Source organism: Halyomorpha halys, unplaced genomic scaffold (genome assembly GCF_000696795.3).
Source record: "Halyomorpha halys isolate HHAL.00 unplaced genomic scaffold, Hhal_1.1 Scaffold348.1, whole genome shotgun sequence".
Lineage (NCBI taxonomy): Eukaryota > Metazoa > Arthropoda > Insecta > Hemiptera > Pentatomidae > Halyomorpha > Halyomorpha halys.
The window spans coordinates 98,830-116,255 of record NW_027116547.1 but is presented as its reverse complement, the minus strand read 5'-3'; the positions used below and the strand labels follow the sequence as shown (position 1 = coordinate 116,255).

General features: G+C 30.7%; 1 protein-coding gene across 1 annotated transcript in view; it reads right to left on the bottom strand.

The window, feature by feature from the left end:
- Positions 1 to 17,426, bottom strand: part of LOC106681561 (protein qui-1) — a gene marked incomplete at its 5' end in the record, with an annotated part of 249,924 nt that overhangs the window by 145,688 nt on the left and 86,810 nt on the right.

The window sequence follows — 17,426 nt, the reverse complement described above, 5'->3', positions numbered from 1 at the left end:
TTAACAACGATTGATTTCGAAAAAAAAAAGAACGGAAAAAAACTTCTTTTGCATAAATAAATAAAGATTTTCCTAATAACAATTAGCCCATCTAAACTGCTCAATCTTTTAAAATATTTTGATGAATGATTTTCCTGATATGAGTATTGTATATTATCTGTATATAGAAAATTAGTATTATAGTTTATTCGCATAGAGTATATTAGTATAATAAATTATCCATATATATAAATTATGTAACAGTAATATTGATTATTTGTATGTACTATATCAGTATTCTAAGTTCTCCGGAAGGAATAATAGCCCACCTTAGTATTAATCTTTAGGATCCCTCCGTTGGATGTTAGTGTTAGAAAGCTGGAAAGATCAATATGATTACTTTACGTTATGTAATATCTTAACTTTACTAAGTTTCAAATTTTAAGCAAAAAGGTGGAGGAAAACCCATTTAATTTTTCTTGTTTTCAAATTCAGGCCTATAACTTTAAACGACGTACACGTTCTACCACATTTTCTTGTACACTCATGTACAAATTCTTACCTATTTCCAGTTTGGGAGAAAGCTTATTGTCTTTAGCCTTTCTTTTGGAAACTTCCAGAAGGTAAAATTTATAACTCCGAAAAAATCAAAATGGTGGACCCAACTTGGAAATTTATTATTGAAGGTATTGGACCACCTGAATTTCGCAAGATCATACAATCCTATCAATATGTGTCATATCTCTTTAATACTTCGAATATACCTTAAAAAAGAGGTTCATTGTTGCACCTAGAAAAAAATTGTACTTATATCTCTGACATCTTAATTATTTTTGGCTTTTAATAAAATTCAACAGTCTTCAGAATTGGTAGGCATATAAAGGCTAAGAGATCTAAAATTGTTGGTCTATCAATTTTTTTTGTTTCTTCGCAAAATAAACTTTAGAAAGAGCTATATTAAGATACTGTTGATAATCTAATTGCTGCAAAATTACTCTTATTACAGCTAAATTAAGATTCAATAAGTTGACTCAAATATTGCCATATGGTGATGATGCTATTAGAAATATCTCTTGCCAGCATAACGCAATAATTCATTAAGAATGTTTAAGGACAGGTCACAAAGCAAATATGGGAAAAGCTATATCAATGGCATTAAATAGAAGGAAATACTCTGAGCCTATTTAAATTGCCAATGATTATATCTGGAAAATCGTCAATAATTTCAGCTAACATGGGTCTCTAAGCATTTAAGAGGTGATGAGTACAAAAATAAGATTGCTAAGCAGAACGCCCAAGATAAACGCTAGGGAGACCTGTTAAAACGCATGCGAATTAGACATGGACATTCAAAAAAATCTGTTGCAGAAGGTAATTTCTCTGATCGATTTCTCTCAAACAACATATTATATTTATTTATTATTATTAACATATTATTATATTACATATTTAGCACTTAATGGACTCAGACAGTCTTCAGATTCGGTAGGCATGTTTAAGTAAAAAAGATATACATATATAGTCCTATGATTTTATCATATTTCCTAAAAACGTAAATCAAAAGAGGCGTAAAAAGGAACGGAAGAGATAAGTGAATGATTCGGAAGAAGGGTTGTGTAGTATTGTTGTATGGTAGTAAAAATATAAGAGACTAAATTTGATGAATATGAAAACTAAATTTGGCTCTACAAAATTTTTATTTGTAACATTTTTAATTTAGAAGAATCGTTTGAGTACAGTGGTACAAACCTTTTAAAGTGAGAATATAAAATTTCTCCTTTATTTTATTGAGTTTTAGTAAGAATCGATGTTCTTTTGCCCTCGATAATGACCGTATTCCTATACCGAATCTACACAATAAATCTAGCTATCCTAACATTATTGCTTAAAATTTCTATAATTAGAATAAATAACTATTAAAAGTGCACCAATAATTAATATATATTAATTTCTTCCTACCATACCCGATTGAAATATAAGGGAAAAACATAATTAAACATCGTTTACAAAATAATTAGATCAATGTATCTTATTGTAGAATGATATCCATAGTAAGATATTGAAATCTGTATTGTTGAAGGACGATAAGTAATATTGATAATTGCATTCATTCCACCATTAATGAAAAAAAGGTTAAATTCCTTTATGATAAATAAACCTTTCAAAAGAATTTTTCTGTTTAATAAACCCGAAGATCAACCGTGAAATATCAAATGATATAGGTCTACTTGTAGTTCATAGAATGATTCTCTCGGATTCATAATTTTGGAGCGGTGATCAGTATGCAAATCGTTGGGAGCAACAGATGGCTGAACTCACTTAATGATTTACACAGCTTTATCTATATTTTAGTGTAGACTTTTTATGAAAAGTGATAAAGCATTAAAATTATTGATGTGAATTAAAAAAAAAAAAAACTCTAAAATTCTAACTTAATTCACCTCGGACAATGAGGCCAAACGTTAAAAAAACAACAGTTAAAACACATTTTTTACGTTCCTTTCTAGACAAATGAAAATTTATGCTACGTCCTATATATGTTTAAAGTAATTTTTCCATAATTTTTAAACTGTATGTTCGTCGTCAGTTCGGTATTCCTAATATATGTTGAGAGAATGTAGATATTAACAATAAACCACACTAAAATAAAATGGTTTAATTTCTTTAAAATTTATTTGCATGCATTATTATTTTGTGAAGTTTTTCACATTGGTGGAAGAGTTTAAACATTTATTGCTGCCAAATAAAGAAAAAATCTAAAATGTAATATAATTGTTCTCATGACATAAAAACAAATACCAATGAAGCGGTATATGTTTATTGAATTATAATAAAATGTACATGATATAAATGAATTCTTCGTAATTTATTCACCCTTTTTGGATTTTAAATTTGTTCCTGTAAGTAAAATTTAATAATTATGAAATAAACATTTTTTTTTTTATATTTCTTATTTTAAATTATACAGATCGATGATAATCTTATAATATAATTATAATATAATCGATTATACCATTTATAACCTCCCACTCAATGGTATGTGTATATGGTAGTGATTTTGTGTGGATAATTTTATATAAGAACAATTAGATATTTATGATTTTAAATTATAAAAAAATAGGTTTTTAACTTATAATTAATTAATGATCTGGGCAGAATAGCCTGCAAAAGTAATTCTAAATTTAATGTGAGGAAGAATTTATAATTGAAGATGTCCTTGAGGATGGCTAAAATGGCCGAAACGTTGGAATGTTGATAAATAAAAAGTGTTGAGACAAAAAAGGATACAAGTTTTGATTTATTTAATAAATAATTACCTTTTCTCAAGAAATTGAAATAATACTTTGTTTACTTTATACTTAACCAGCTTTAGATTGAGCTCTAGTAGAATTCTTAACATTTAAAATTTTCTAAGATTTTTTTTTTAACTACAATGTTTTCATTAAACAACGAGAAATCAACATTATGTGAATTCATTTAAGCAAATATGGCAAGTGATAATCTCACGGGGGTGTGTATTATAAACAACTTTAATGAACTATTTAACTGGCTTGAATGAACAATTTAATTAAACTACTTTCATGAACAATTGTATAAATCAAATAACTAGTTTCAGACTGAGCCGTAATAGACATCTCTACGTCAAATCGTTCCTGAGATATGGAACTCATTTTAAATGAATACGGCTAAATGCCAAAATCGAGCAGTAATAATAATAAAATAATATATAGGAATAAAGATACCTAAGATTGGTTATAATTCATCAAATAATGTGATAATTGGTTAATAATCAAATTGTTTGATAAACTATTTGTTAGAAAATACTGAATATAAATGGTTTAATTTGTGCTCTATTGGAAGTTCGGTTAATACAGTATAAAGTAGTTTATGGTTGTAATATTCCTAAGAATAATAACTTTTAAGATTACCAAAGTATGGATGGTAAATTAACAATAATATTCTTTATTTATTCTGGGATTGATCCCTTTAGAACCTTAGAGTGAAATACAAAATGAGAATAAAATTATACAACGCCATAAAACATAGTAAAATAATAAATTTGAAAAGATTAAAATGAACAACAATAATTAACAGAATATATAAAATCAGAATAGAACAAATAAAATAAAATCATACGTCATAAAATCGGGTGACAGAGATGTCCCTGGGGACCCCAAAGATGAATCGTACAAAGCAATTAATTAACCGTTTTAATTTTGTTTCGAGTTCTCCAGAGACACCCCAGTAAACCACACATCAATAATCAAAGTGGGGGAATATTAAGGAAGTAACGAAAAGCCTACGGGTTTCAAAAGGAAGTTGGTGACGAAGATAATTTAAACGTTTTAGGGTGGAGAAGGTACGACGGGAAATATCGGAGACGTGGTTTTTCTAGGAGAGAGTTTGGTCTATAGTGACACCAAGGCTTTTAACGTGTGGATGAAATTGTATTGGATTGTTGTTTAGGAATAAGATTGGAATATGAGGAATAGTTTTCAGGAAGTGATTGGATCCTATTAAGATTGCCTAATTATATTTATTTTCGCAAATATATATTTTCTGCTTGTTATTTGAAATAAAACATTGATATTTGAAAAATTCTAAATCAGAAAAAATTGAAAGTAATGAGTTCGATTAGGGCTCAGACATTAGCAAATTTTGCCATACTTTAAAAAATAAAAAGATTTCATTTTAATCTCATGCTCAGTAGTTCAATGAATCAAGAATGAGAAAAAAATTTAGTTTTTTCTATAATCAAATAAAGCTCCGAGATTTTGACCTAGAATACTTCAATTACTACTTTTCAAGGTTATGCACTGTTCCAGATATATAGTCCAAGTAAAATTTTCCTAAACAGAAAATACGTGTTAACTGTTGAAAAAAACACTGTTATGTGTTCTCTAAAAAAACCCATAATTTTTATAGGAATGCACAAAATCAATATAACAATTTGAAACTTTTAATGGGTAAAATTAGTACTTCTTGATATAAGAAACTCAATAAAAAAGAAAAAGGGAAATATTTTCGCAGTAGATGCGTTGCTAGGTGTAAATAAAATTGCACTACACTACAGCTGTCACTGGATACCATATAATAGTAATATTACTTTCCCTTTCAAAAATGAAGATGAAATATACCACCATCCAGATCTATTTATAAACTAGCATTTGTATAATTTAATCCTTTATATTTTACTGAGTTAAATACTCAATCTACTTGTGATATATTAGGGGATAATGGCTATAGCCTTCAAAGTATAGTGTGGTTTTTTTTTTCTTAAATTTAATTATTAGGCCAGTTGTAGCCAATTTAGGCATTACCTTCGCAACCTCAAAGGTTTCTGTCAATCAAGCTTATAGATTAGACCGAGCACAGTGCAGTTAGGAATGGGTAACATTAAATACTTCCAAGTATGTATTGCTCGGTGAAATTAACATTAGCGAATTAATGAGAGTTCCAATACGAGGCATAGGAAAATGGGCAGAGCGGTATATTCGAAACGCCATCTAAATCATGAATAAAGGATGGGTTGAACTTATAAGGTTATTAGATGTACCAAAAAATTATTATATATGATAATTTATAACCTTCTGAAAAAAGTATTCTTTTGACGTTTAATGCTATAAATCAGAATATTGGCAATAGCAGTTATGTATTTTCAGTTTTTACTGACACTATATCAAGGTGACATTTACCCTTAACGTTCATCGTTAAAAATAAATCCCTTATACATTATCTAAGAAGATGGAAGAGCCAATCCTATTAGGTACGCTATAAAAGCGTAATAAATTTTTTCAAGGGCACTCAGACCTTAAAATATTCTGCCTTTGAATAAACAAAAGCAGAGCAGATATAGAGCTGTGCCTTTTGGCCCATCCTCAAGCTTTAATAATGCAATGGGCTTGCCTAGTCTCGCGAGGCTTTGTAATTCCCCTCTAAGGTTCAAGATTATGCTCAGGCCATAATAGTAATAATTTAGATGAAGAAGGCGGAAGGAATCAGCAGAGTAGCGTCTGATTTAAAAATTAAAATGTATTATAATTTACCTTAGTTTTAGTAAGCATTTCCAAAGTTGGTCCGATCCAATTAAAAATACTACATCTCTTTTTTTCTTAAATGAAGAATAGATCCCATTGAATTAATATAATTCTTATCTAGAATACATAGTATTATTTATTATATTAAAGAAGAATTAGTTTTAATATAAAATAACAATTTTCCAAATACTGTTGAAAAAAAAACATTTTTTTTCTAATTTTCTCTAAAAAACATAATTTTTATAGGAATGCACAAAATCAATATAAAAATTTGAAACTTTTAACTTAAAACTTAGATGTTTTAGTTATGTTAGAATCATATGATATATAATTAGACTTTTAAAGAAAATATCAATATATTAACCGTTATACATTGATAATTGCTCAATTTTTCCTAAATACCGATTTAGGAAGATTTTATTATCACATTCAACAATAGACTAATTATGAAGATAAATAAATTTAATGAACTTCTTCATTAAATTTTAGAACTGCATTAACCAATTTTATTCCCTGTGTTTAGAAATTAAATGAAAACCATGACTATATTCCTTAAACATAGAGAAAGCTTTAGAAGAAATATGATTACAGCCACTAATTATGAGAAACAATTTCGAATCTCACAAAATTACAGCTATTAATTTTCGAATTCACAAATATTGAGAGTAGTTTTATTCAAGAAGTTAAAGTTTCAAAAACAAAATAGACAGATTCAGACTCAAAACGTCATCTAATTTATAATTAAAATTTTTAAAAAATTATGAAAAAATGATTTTTCCCGGAGATTGCTACGTTGATGAATATATGACCCTTTGTAAGGTATTTTTGTATATTTTCTTCAAAAAATTGACGTTTAACAGAAAATTTCTATATATCCCTGATCTTCTCTGACTAGACTCCATTTTTCCACAATCTAAAACTTCTGACTTTCATTTAAGGTTCTATAGATTATTTTACCATGTTGCATCATTATAGTTGAAATAAGTTATTATGACCAACAAATTGTACTCGCAATTTGTTTAAATAGTCCTAGGACAGTAAAACTACTTTTCATTTCCACCAGCGAAAGTTCCTACTTCTATCATTTTCATAAACTATCACTATAAACCACCACGAACTTAAAGTTAAACATAAACTAAGTAGTGAAACTATTCACTGTCATGCCTTTAACGCTAGTGCTGATACAACAGAATATAAATGGCCCAATTATTCTAAAACTTCATAGGGAAACTACACAATCTTGCTTCCATGAAAGCTAGACTTACTGTTCATCGTGATATTTATAGCAATTTTCTAGGAACCATTTGTTTTTATTACAAGGAAAGGAAGCATTAAAAATATTGTATATCAATGTCGTCAAACAATCACATATTGTTGTATCACAACTTCAAAGTATCGATTCCAAAATGGAAGTCTAAGAAATATTCAATCTCCATCCATATCGTCCCAGTGGCGACAGTAATAATAATGAATATAAAAAATATAATGTCTCTCATTGGGTACTTTATAGTAGATAAAGAGATATAGTGTTGAATTAAGTCTAAAAAGGGATTTATTCGTCGGAATTTAAGAAGAGGTTTTTATGATTTCTTCCATAAAAAACAAAAGTTTTTACAAAACACATTGTTAAAAAATATAAACGAATTTATATATAGCAATGAAAACTTAACTATCTTGATTACTTTGGGGCAGGGCCTTGAAAACAAGTTTATAGCCACCATTAAGTGAAGAGGATCCCCCCCCTTAGAGATTGGCAGTTCTCGGTTGATAGCAATTTTACTGCTCCAGTCTTCTCACTCACTCAGGTTTTACTTCACATTTTCAATACCTTTAAACAACACCTATGCAATAATGAGGAGCTTACGTATGGTTTCTAAAAACCACGCTTGTTTTTTCTTAATCATTAGCAAGTGGATAGGTGTCATATCCAGTCGAGGCGAGTTGAAAACATTCGTACACTGGACAGAAATAGGTATTAGTCTGAGCCGAAAAAAAAACTTTTTTAGTTTTTCAAATCCTAAAACCTCAGAATAGTTACGAATTATGGATAGTCAGAAATAATTAGAAGTGATGGTTTGTCCTCAATTGTTTATATATTCAGTTCTATCACGGTATTATATAACGTGACTTTTTGTTCATTAATTCCATTAATTGCCTTGAGGCCATTATAGGTAAGTGCTCTTTGTTAAGCAACCTCGTAACTGCTGGAGGGCTGACTTTTATACCTATGGTAAGAACAGGATGGTAACGCTATGGATAACCCCATGTCAGAAATGACTTGAAAGAAAATGGAATTTCCCATTTCTGACATGGGGTTATCCATAGCGTTACCATCCTGTTCTTAGCAGAGGTATAAAAGTCAGCCCTCCAGCAGTTACGAGGTTGCTTAACAAAGAGCACTTACATATAGTGGCCTCAAGGCAAGTGTGTTGAAGCATCACTTTAGGAACCTCGATACTGCAGCAGTATCGGTCCGACTTCGGTCTGGACCGGTTGATCTTTACTTTATGATGACCCCACGAAATGAAAACTCTCACTCTGGCTAGAATAGGGTGGTAACCTGTACAACAGTGTTTCCCAAAGTGGTTGCCTCGACCTCTTAGGGTGCCCTAAATGTATTCTAGGGGTATCACCGAATGCCATCTACCCAAAATAATACAAAAAAAAAAAACATAATTAAAATATTAAGTATACAGTGAGTGCATTCTAGAGTTTTTTTCTCTTATTTTCCTACATGACCAACCGCTCTAAACTCCTAATCTAGCCGCAACATTTTCATATTTTTTCAGCCCAAAAAAGGTGCTGTGGCGAAAAAATGTTGGTAACCTCTACTAGATAATTGTCAGAAATGGCCAGGAAGAGGTCAAGCATTCATGTTCATAATAACATCATTTGAATTTATCCTAATATGAAACTAGTTTTTAAAAGTAAATTAAGAAAACAATTACAAATATAGGTTATCAGAGTGATAGAAACCCTAATAAAAATATAAGTTCTGAACTAACAGACGTTTAATTTCATGTTATCTAGAATCATAACAAATGAGTAGTTAATGCCAACCTATTCAGTAGTTAACATTAATTACTCTTAACTCATTATTCGTCAATGATCGTCTCACCTGGTTATCGAAATTCGAAGTCTCATTAAGACCTATACAACCAAAATCGGGTTAAAAAACCAAAAGCCGTCATGTCGAAATATGGCAAACATCTTGGGTATATTTCCTATTCTGATTTTTTCTGATCACCACGCAAACTATTTTGTTCTTTAATTATATACGGTCCTATTAACTTCCACTGCTTTGTAAATTCATACAAAATTACTTACTATCAATAGTATCGTTTTAAAGTGGTCGAATGTTATGAGAATGGATCAATCCATGACGAAGTAGAGAATATATGTCAAAATTTAGAAAAGTAAATTAAAACATTTTAGTATACGAATAGCAACACCATTTATTCTATAATTAATCGTACAATTACCATTTATAGGCGCTAGATGTGAACTTGAGGATATATATAAATTGGTAAGTGTTTAAGACCTACTTAAATTTACCAAAATCTTATGTAAATTGTCATATATAAATTTCTACGGTATATGTATTTACATATATAGTGTAAACACATTTAAAGTAGCAGTGAAATGGACCAAAACCATTTCCGGAAGGCCAATCGATTCCAATGAATACTTTGCGTGCTTCCATGTCAGTTGTTTTACGTGGTGTCTATTTGTCGTCGTTAATAAATAATGATTTCTTTTAGTATTACATTGCCTACACCATGTCAAATACGTATTTTATCATAATAGAATGAATAATTAGTATTTGACTCTTTGCCTGATGAGTATCTGCCAGGTTTCTGGCTAATAGCGTTTCTACGGCTGATGGGGGTCCCAGGACCGGCATTTATTATTTATTTTTGTATTCTGTCTATTCCTTATGGGAACCGACCTTCAATTCTCAGAAAGTAGGCAGTTTAACATTAGATTGTATTTAAAGTTATTAACATATGAAATATCTTTATGATTAAAAAGCTCTCTTTAATAATAATTTACATATTGATTATAATTTAAGTTTATTGAATATGATATTGGATTGAGTAAACCAAACAGATTTTATTGATTCTCATTTCTGATTTTTTGCCATTCAAAATTAAAACTTAGTATATTTATTTATCTTAAGTACTTATAGCAATCCTTTAATGCTGTTTTTAAATTATAAATAAATAAATTATCTCCCATACCATCATGAACCATCTTGACCATGTCTTCATCGCATTGATTGGTCTAAACATAATATGATAAAGATAATTTATTATAAAATAAATGAAAGATAATACTACATTGTGAACTTGTTGTTTCATACAATTACCGAATCGTGTGTATATCAGACCCAGTATGTTTTGATAAATCTGATTTTATGATGATTAGTAGTTTGTGCACCCAGGCACCGCTTTTGCTATTATTTACGACCAGGTCTAATAACGAAATGACTTAAAGTGCCGCATAATCATGGTCCGGTGGAAATGTTAAAATCTTTTAGATGGTGAAAAAATGAACTTATAACAGTAGATTCCGTTATTACTTCGAAGAGAAAAACAAAATATTTTTTTAAAATACATTATTGTTTCCATTAGCTAAGAAATATTAAGAATAAGAATTAAACTTTATATTCGTAATAACGTTCAGTCTAAATTACATTAGGCCAACACCAGAGATATTCTTGGTTGGAAGAATTTAGTTTCAGAAAAAAAAAAAAAAAAATCTTAAGGCAAATGTCTACCTTTTGATCAAGAACTTTATCTAACTTTCTGGCAAGTAAATCCAGATGAGAAGGACCACATCAAAGGCACGAAATGATCAATACTCTGAGGCGGTATGAGAATATTATCCGCTATGGGTGCGGATATAATGACTTGTAAACGGATTAAGTTTTCACTAAGCCAGAAGCCGCCTGGCTAACAAGGTTCCCACCGACAAAGCCTCAGGTTAGTGTCTTGGTTCGATGTGCTGCCGATGGTGGAGAAAACACCAAGCTTATTACTCTCTACAAAGAGTACTTCTTAATTTAGAAGAAGCAAATGTAATTAAAAGAAGATAGTGTTAAAAGAAGAAATTTAGTAAATAATCTTTATCCAGGTGATATCAGGGTTCTTTATTTGTAGTTATTAAACAATTACACAAGTATCAGTAATATTTTAGGAGAACTACAGCAGATTTGCTGTGGCAACAGTTATCAGTTGACAGTTAATGGCTCCGTTATCACCAATTGACTACTTAAAAAACAGTTAGTTTTGAAAAAAAAACCTAAGAAGCTATGTGAATTTGAATTGAGGACTCCAGTCAAGAAGAATGAAAATAGTTTTAAACTATTTATTTATTGCCGATGTTTCGACCCACAATGTGTCATCTAGGTTAGCGATTCTTCTTACCTGCAACCATGACCATTTCCTTTATAGATGGTATTTCAGTTTGCTGTAAAATTTATACCCGATATTAAGCAAAATATGACTTGTATGATACAAAATATGAATTAATTAATTGATTCATTTTAAATTAATTACAATATACCTATTATATATGATATAAGATACCAAGAATATTTATTTGAAACGTTTTGAATGGAGTGTGAGGGGAGTGTAAGATGAAGGTATCCCTAGAGGCAGCGAAATCCATAGAGATCCAACTGCGATTGCGCGAAGTAAATCTAGTCTCCATAGTCTTTTCTTTTAACAACACGTGCATTTTTCTTTGTTTAAGAGTACTTTATTTTCCTGAAGTAAGGAGAAACAAGAGACATATTGTGACGAGGATACAGAAGTTTGATAGTTTTAAGTATTTTATTTTTCAATATTTTATATCGATAGAGGGTACCTTTTCTACATCTATGGAAACTTACAACAATTAATCATTGATCACATCGAAAATTTATCATAGATCTTCTACTAACATAGTTACTAATTGAGGTATTTTATGAGGAGCAATAAATCGAAATTAAAAGACGAATAATTAAAAATATCGGGTAACATTAATGAAATAATTGAACAATGAGTGGATGAAGGTGCTAAGTGAAATTTTCTACGAAAAAATGATTTCTGCTTGGAAGACTATTTCATATACTCCTTTCTAAATTCATTTTTTTTTAAGTTTATGTCGTAGAAGCTTTCTGAAGTTAAAAATTTGGTGTGCTAAGAGCATCACATAAAATTCACTTACTACTCCACATAAGACCCAAATTATTGTGTAGATTGGTGAGTTCATGTAGAAGTTTTTTTGTGATTTTGAAAACAAAAAAATTCTAAAAAAAAAAAATAAGACGAAAATTAAGAACAAAGTTTTTTTTTAGCTGTTGCTGTAAAATTCGTATTTTGGAGATTCATGGGATAGGATTAACAGAAAGGAAAGTTCAGGTGGTCTCGGCTTTTCCCGTTCGAATTGAATGCCTATTTTTCTTTTTTCCTCCTTTAGTTATTTATAAAATTCTTCAACATTTTGTATTTATCTATTCTTTGTTATTCCTCACAATAAGGCAATCCTTCTCGGACGGACCCAATTCACTAAGACCCCCAGAGAGCGACGATTCTATATCACTTTTGAAATATTTGCTTAAAACAGGAAAAAGAGATATATGATAGTTTAAATCGAACAATATTAAAAAAAACGCCTGAAATTGAAAATTCTGTGTATTTATTTAAACAACGGTCAGTTAATATCATTCACGGATAGAGGAGCAAAAGAGGTCCTGAGGAGATTGGCACTCGGTTGAAAATAGTTTTGGTCCCTTAGGCCTATACTGAAGGGAAAAACAAGTATTGACCTTAAAAGGCAGGTCTTCGATAGTTGCATTAGCCCAGTGGTCAATTATGGATGCCAAGCGTAGTCACTGACTATAGTTCAGCAGAGGAAATTACAGGTGTGGCAGAATTGGAAGAAGCATTGTGAATCTGAGGAAAAGAGATCGAATAAAAAATGCTTCGATCCAGAAAGAAACAGGACTCACTGACACACTGAAGATGACAAGATTGAGCAAATGGAAATGGGCAAGGCATCTCCTTCGATGCGAAGATGACAGATGGTCAAAATTGCCACATAATGGACTCCATACGACCTTCAAAGAAGGAGAAGACGTCAAAAGAAAAGATGGAGCGATATGTTCAAGAGGATGGCAGGACACCCCTGGTGGAGAGAAGCTAAGGGCAGGGAAGGAGAAATGGAACGAACTCGCCTCTCAATAGGGCTGGTCACCCCGGGAAGTGCTGACTATTACTCCCGAAAGGGAAGGCCTATGCTGTTGGTTAATACATAATCCATAATATAAAAATCCATTTCGAATTTTCCTCCTGTAGGGTATTTCCAGGTCTATTTGTTTTTTATTTTATTTTTATAAAAGGTATTTAATATTTTTAGTTTATTCCTATGTGCGAAGTTTAGAAAAAAAAGAAGATTTTTCTACAATACCTGGTTTTTATTTGCCCACAACAGCAATTCAGTCTCCCATCACGAGTAGAGTGTTCTTACAGCCAACTTTTAATTTGTCTATTGTTGTTGCAATTTTTCATAAACATTTTCCTATTTTGTCTAACTATTGATGAGGATAAAATATATCTGGTTTTAAAGACTACTTAATTTTAATTCAGAGCCCGTGTTTAGTTAAAATCGTTGGTGCCGTTTTGAAAAAAAAAATTGAACTCGATTTTATAAAGTGGCATTTCGTGTAAGCCGATGTTAACAAAAATGCTGCTGGGCACACTCGTGCCCTAAATATGCAAGTTCAGTTTCGTACACTTTTCGTTCACACGCACACACACCATTTTGCGAGAATTAATTATTTGGATCCAGGTGAACTCAAAACATGTGAAAACTCGAATTCGAAATTTTGCAGGGTCGCAATGTTTTTTCTTTCTATATGTTCCATACGTAGGTAAGTAAAAGTCAAAAATGTGTTATCTAGTATAAAGTAGGAATAAAAAATCATTAAATTATTTTTTTCTTAAGCTTTATATGTTTGTAATATAACCATCATGCCTTAAATTATCTTGGGATGGATTGGAATATTTATCCAACTATTTAAGTATGTAGCACTGTTAAGTGAGTGGAAGGGTGGACCAATTAATTTAAGAATTATTATTAATTTAATATTCAATTCATAAACGACTGTTTTGATAATTATTCAATGGTAATGGGTAAATCCTAACAGTTTACTAGAATAAATGAAAATGCTTACTGCTACCATGAATCCGACCGTAAATAAATCGTCTCATTGAATATCCATTGTGAACCTTTTACTTTTAAGTATATATAGAGCATTGGAGATTAAGTAATAATTTCTGAATTGTGTTTAAAAATTGTTTATTTTAAAAAATTTATTTTATGATTTTAACATTTCAGAAATGTAATCATTATAGTTGGTTAAGAGAGTATCATATGACAAGAAAAATTAAAGTGGCTAATTTTGTGTATAAACGGGATAAAAAATATGTTTTAAAAACATTAAAATAACGCAACAGTAAAAGCACGATCACACACACATAGTACGTTGTACCATAATGAGAATAGGAAACGGAATATTTGTTTTGTTTTTTTTATTTCCGAACCCTCTAAAACAGAAATAAAAGTGAATTAATAAGTGCATTACTGTGAAAAAATAAAAAGTAATTTGTGTTGTGTCTTACCTTTTACTACCTTTGGTATTTTAAGATTACCTGTTATGTTTAATATCACACATGAGCTATCCATTCAAAGGAGCTATTTTAAGTCCGGGGGTGAGGGGCCTCCTCGTGTTGTGAATATTTGGTAATTGATATGTGCAGTGAAAACCTACACCACAGTGGAGGGGGAAAGGTCTAGCAAACGAAATTAGAATTAGAACGGATATAATGTTCAACGGTTCATCAATTTTTTTTTTGTAATAAATAACCTTTAGAAATTCTATTTTAATTTATAGATTCAATACTTTAAAATGTAGCTCGATACCCTATAATTGGATAAGGATGGAAGCTCCAGTGCTGAAACAAAAACCACAGAATTAATTATTGCTGTTGGTATTATATTACAGAACCCTCATTAGTCGTTTTAATATAAACTAACCCCTGTTTTCATTAAAGTAGATAGGTACCAAATCACGTTGTTCATTATCGTGTCCTTTTGTTTATTCGGGAAACATTAGATTTAATATAACTTTGATGTTATTATTTCGAACGTTGGCCCGTTGTTTGGCCCTTCCAGTTCCAATATACATCGTCATAAATCAATTATATTTACAATTAACTCAAAGGAAACTAGAAAGCGTTTTATATTTGACGGAATGTCAAACCAAATAAATGGAATATTCTCTTTGAATACAATGTGTTTTATAGAGATATCAAGGCATATTTTTTTTCTTAATAGAAATGGATAGGTATAAAATCATTATTTGGTCTTCAAAATGTTCAAAGAATTATTAAAGCTAAATAATTGCATTTTAAATGACTACTATTCCACTAGAATCACCAGCACACATTTATAAGAACAATATGTTAATAGAAGAGAAAATTAGACCTTTAATTACTGGACCAACAGGTGCCCATTTGCCTCCGTTGGGTAGAAGAGTACACACAAGCATAGGGGGTGGCAGATATTGCAGCTAAAGTTACAAAACGGTACTATTAAAGTTTCTTTATAATCTTTATTGTTACGTTAAGAGTCTTAAATTTGAATAACTTTGTGTACTGCCATTATTGGTTAAAGCGGGGCAAAATTATTACATATAAATGTAATAAAGGGAGAAGATAGCTCATTGGTAAGGGACTATACTACATAATCTAAAGATCCGGGTTCGAATCCGGCTATGGCAGATAATTATTTTCTGTTTCACTGTAACTGTGAGTCAGCCTTGTGGTTTCTGGAGTCCCCAGGGCCCACCCCGCCTATTATTATAGCAATAATAAACAACTAATAGGTACAATATATTATTTTGCCAATAACTAAAGGAGAGAATAAGAAAAATTGAGACATTCAGTTCAAACGAGAGTAGCCGAAAGCACCGATCTTTACCGATTGGATGACGGTGTTGTTAAATCGTTACATTCTAGAAAAAAATTATATTCGTTATTCCCACCTCGAAAAACCTAAAAATATGAACTTTTATAGCAACAGAGAAATAGAATTTTTTGTTCATAATTCCATTAATTTACACAAAAAGTAGTAGGAGACGTATGTAAATATTGTGACACACAGCTTTTAATATTTTTTTTATAGATTTGTCCATGATGCCTCGAAGATGTTTTGTCTGTCTACTGCAAATTTCAGTTGTTCTTTCCTTCTGGATGGAAAAAATATTACCTCGGGTCTCACATAACCAAACCATCAACATCCAACACTGTTTCTGCATCTGCTGTCTCACAATATTCAAATCCTCAGTCAATACATAGGAAACGAAATCCCGTCTTTCTGACCTCTATATCCCTTCCCCTAGAACCACAACATCCGAAGGTTCCATGCTAGCCCGTTTCACTACCTTCTTGAATCCTTTCTCTCCTGCAGTTATTCACCCTCCTTCCCTATCTTTATTCATTTCCTCAAACAGACGTTATCTAATCATTCTATCTCAATTTAAGTATTAAATTCTTTTGAGATGTGAATAACATTTTTTAATATTTAAAGTTCAAATAATGTATACTTAATCTTGTATATGGATATGAGTTATATTAATATATATTCCGAAAATATTCTCTCGAACATATATTAAAATAAATATGCCGAAATATATTCTCAAATTTGTGCTCCTCATTTTTGGAGAAAAATATAGTTCTTTGAAACAATATCTCAGAAAATATTGGATATAATGAGTTTAATCAGGGATCAAATAGTTGCAAATTTACTGGAGTAAAAAACATTTATTTTTTATTGTTTGCTCGGCGCTTTACTGAAAAGGTACTGAGCATTGAATAAAAAATGAGCAATAGTTTTAGTTTGTTTCTATATTGAAGTAAACCTTCAGTATTTTGACCTAAAATTGTTCAATAACTGCTTTTTCAGAGACATTAATTGTTCCGGTTGTCAGAGTTGGGCAGTAATTAAATACTTTCGTAATTAACTAATTTTTCAACTAATAGATACTAGTTATGTAATTGTAACTACATAATTTTGCCCAACTCTGCCGGTGGTACAGCCTAGGTAAAAATTTTAATTATTTTTTAATAGATACTGCACGTCTCCACTGGCTCATTACCAGTGATGCGGCGAGAGGGATGCGCTGGGATCTTTTTAGCTCTGCTCTACCCCTCACACGTGGGGGATAGAGTGGGCTCAGGGATCCTCAGGTCGTTTGTGTAAATATTGTATATATTATTATATTTATTTTTCATACAGATAGTTTGATTATGTTCATCTTATTTATTCTTTTGTTTGTATATATTTTAAGAGAGCTTTATT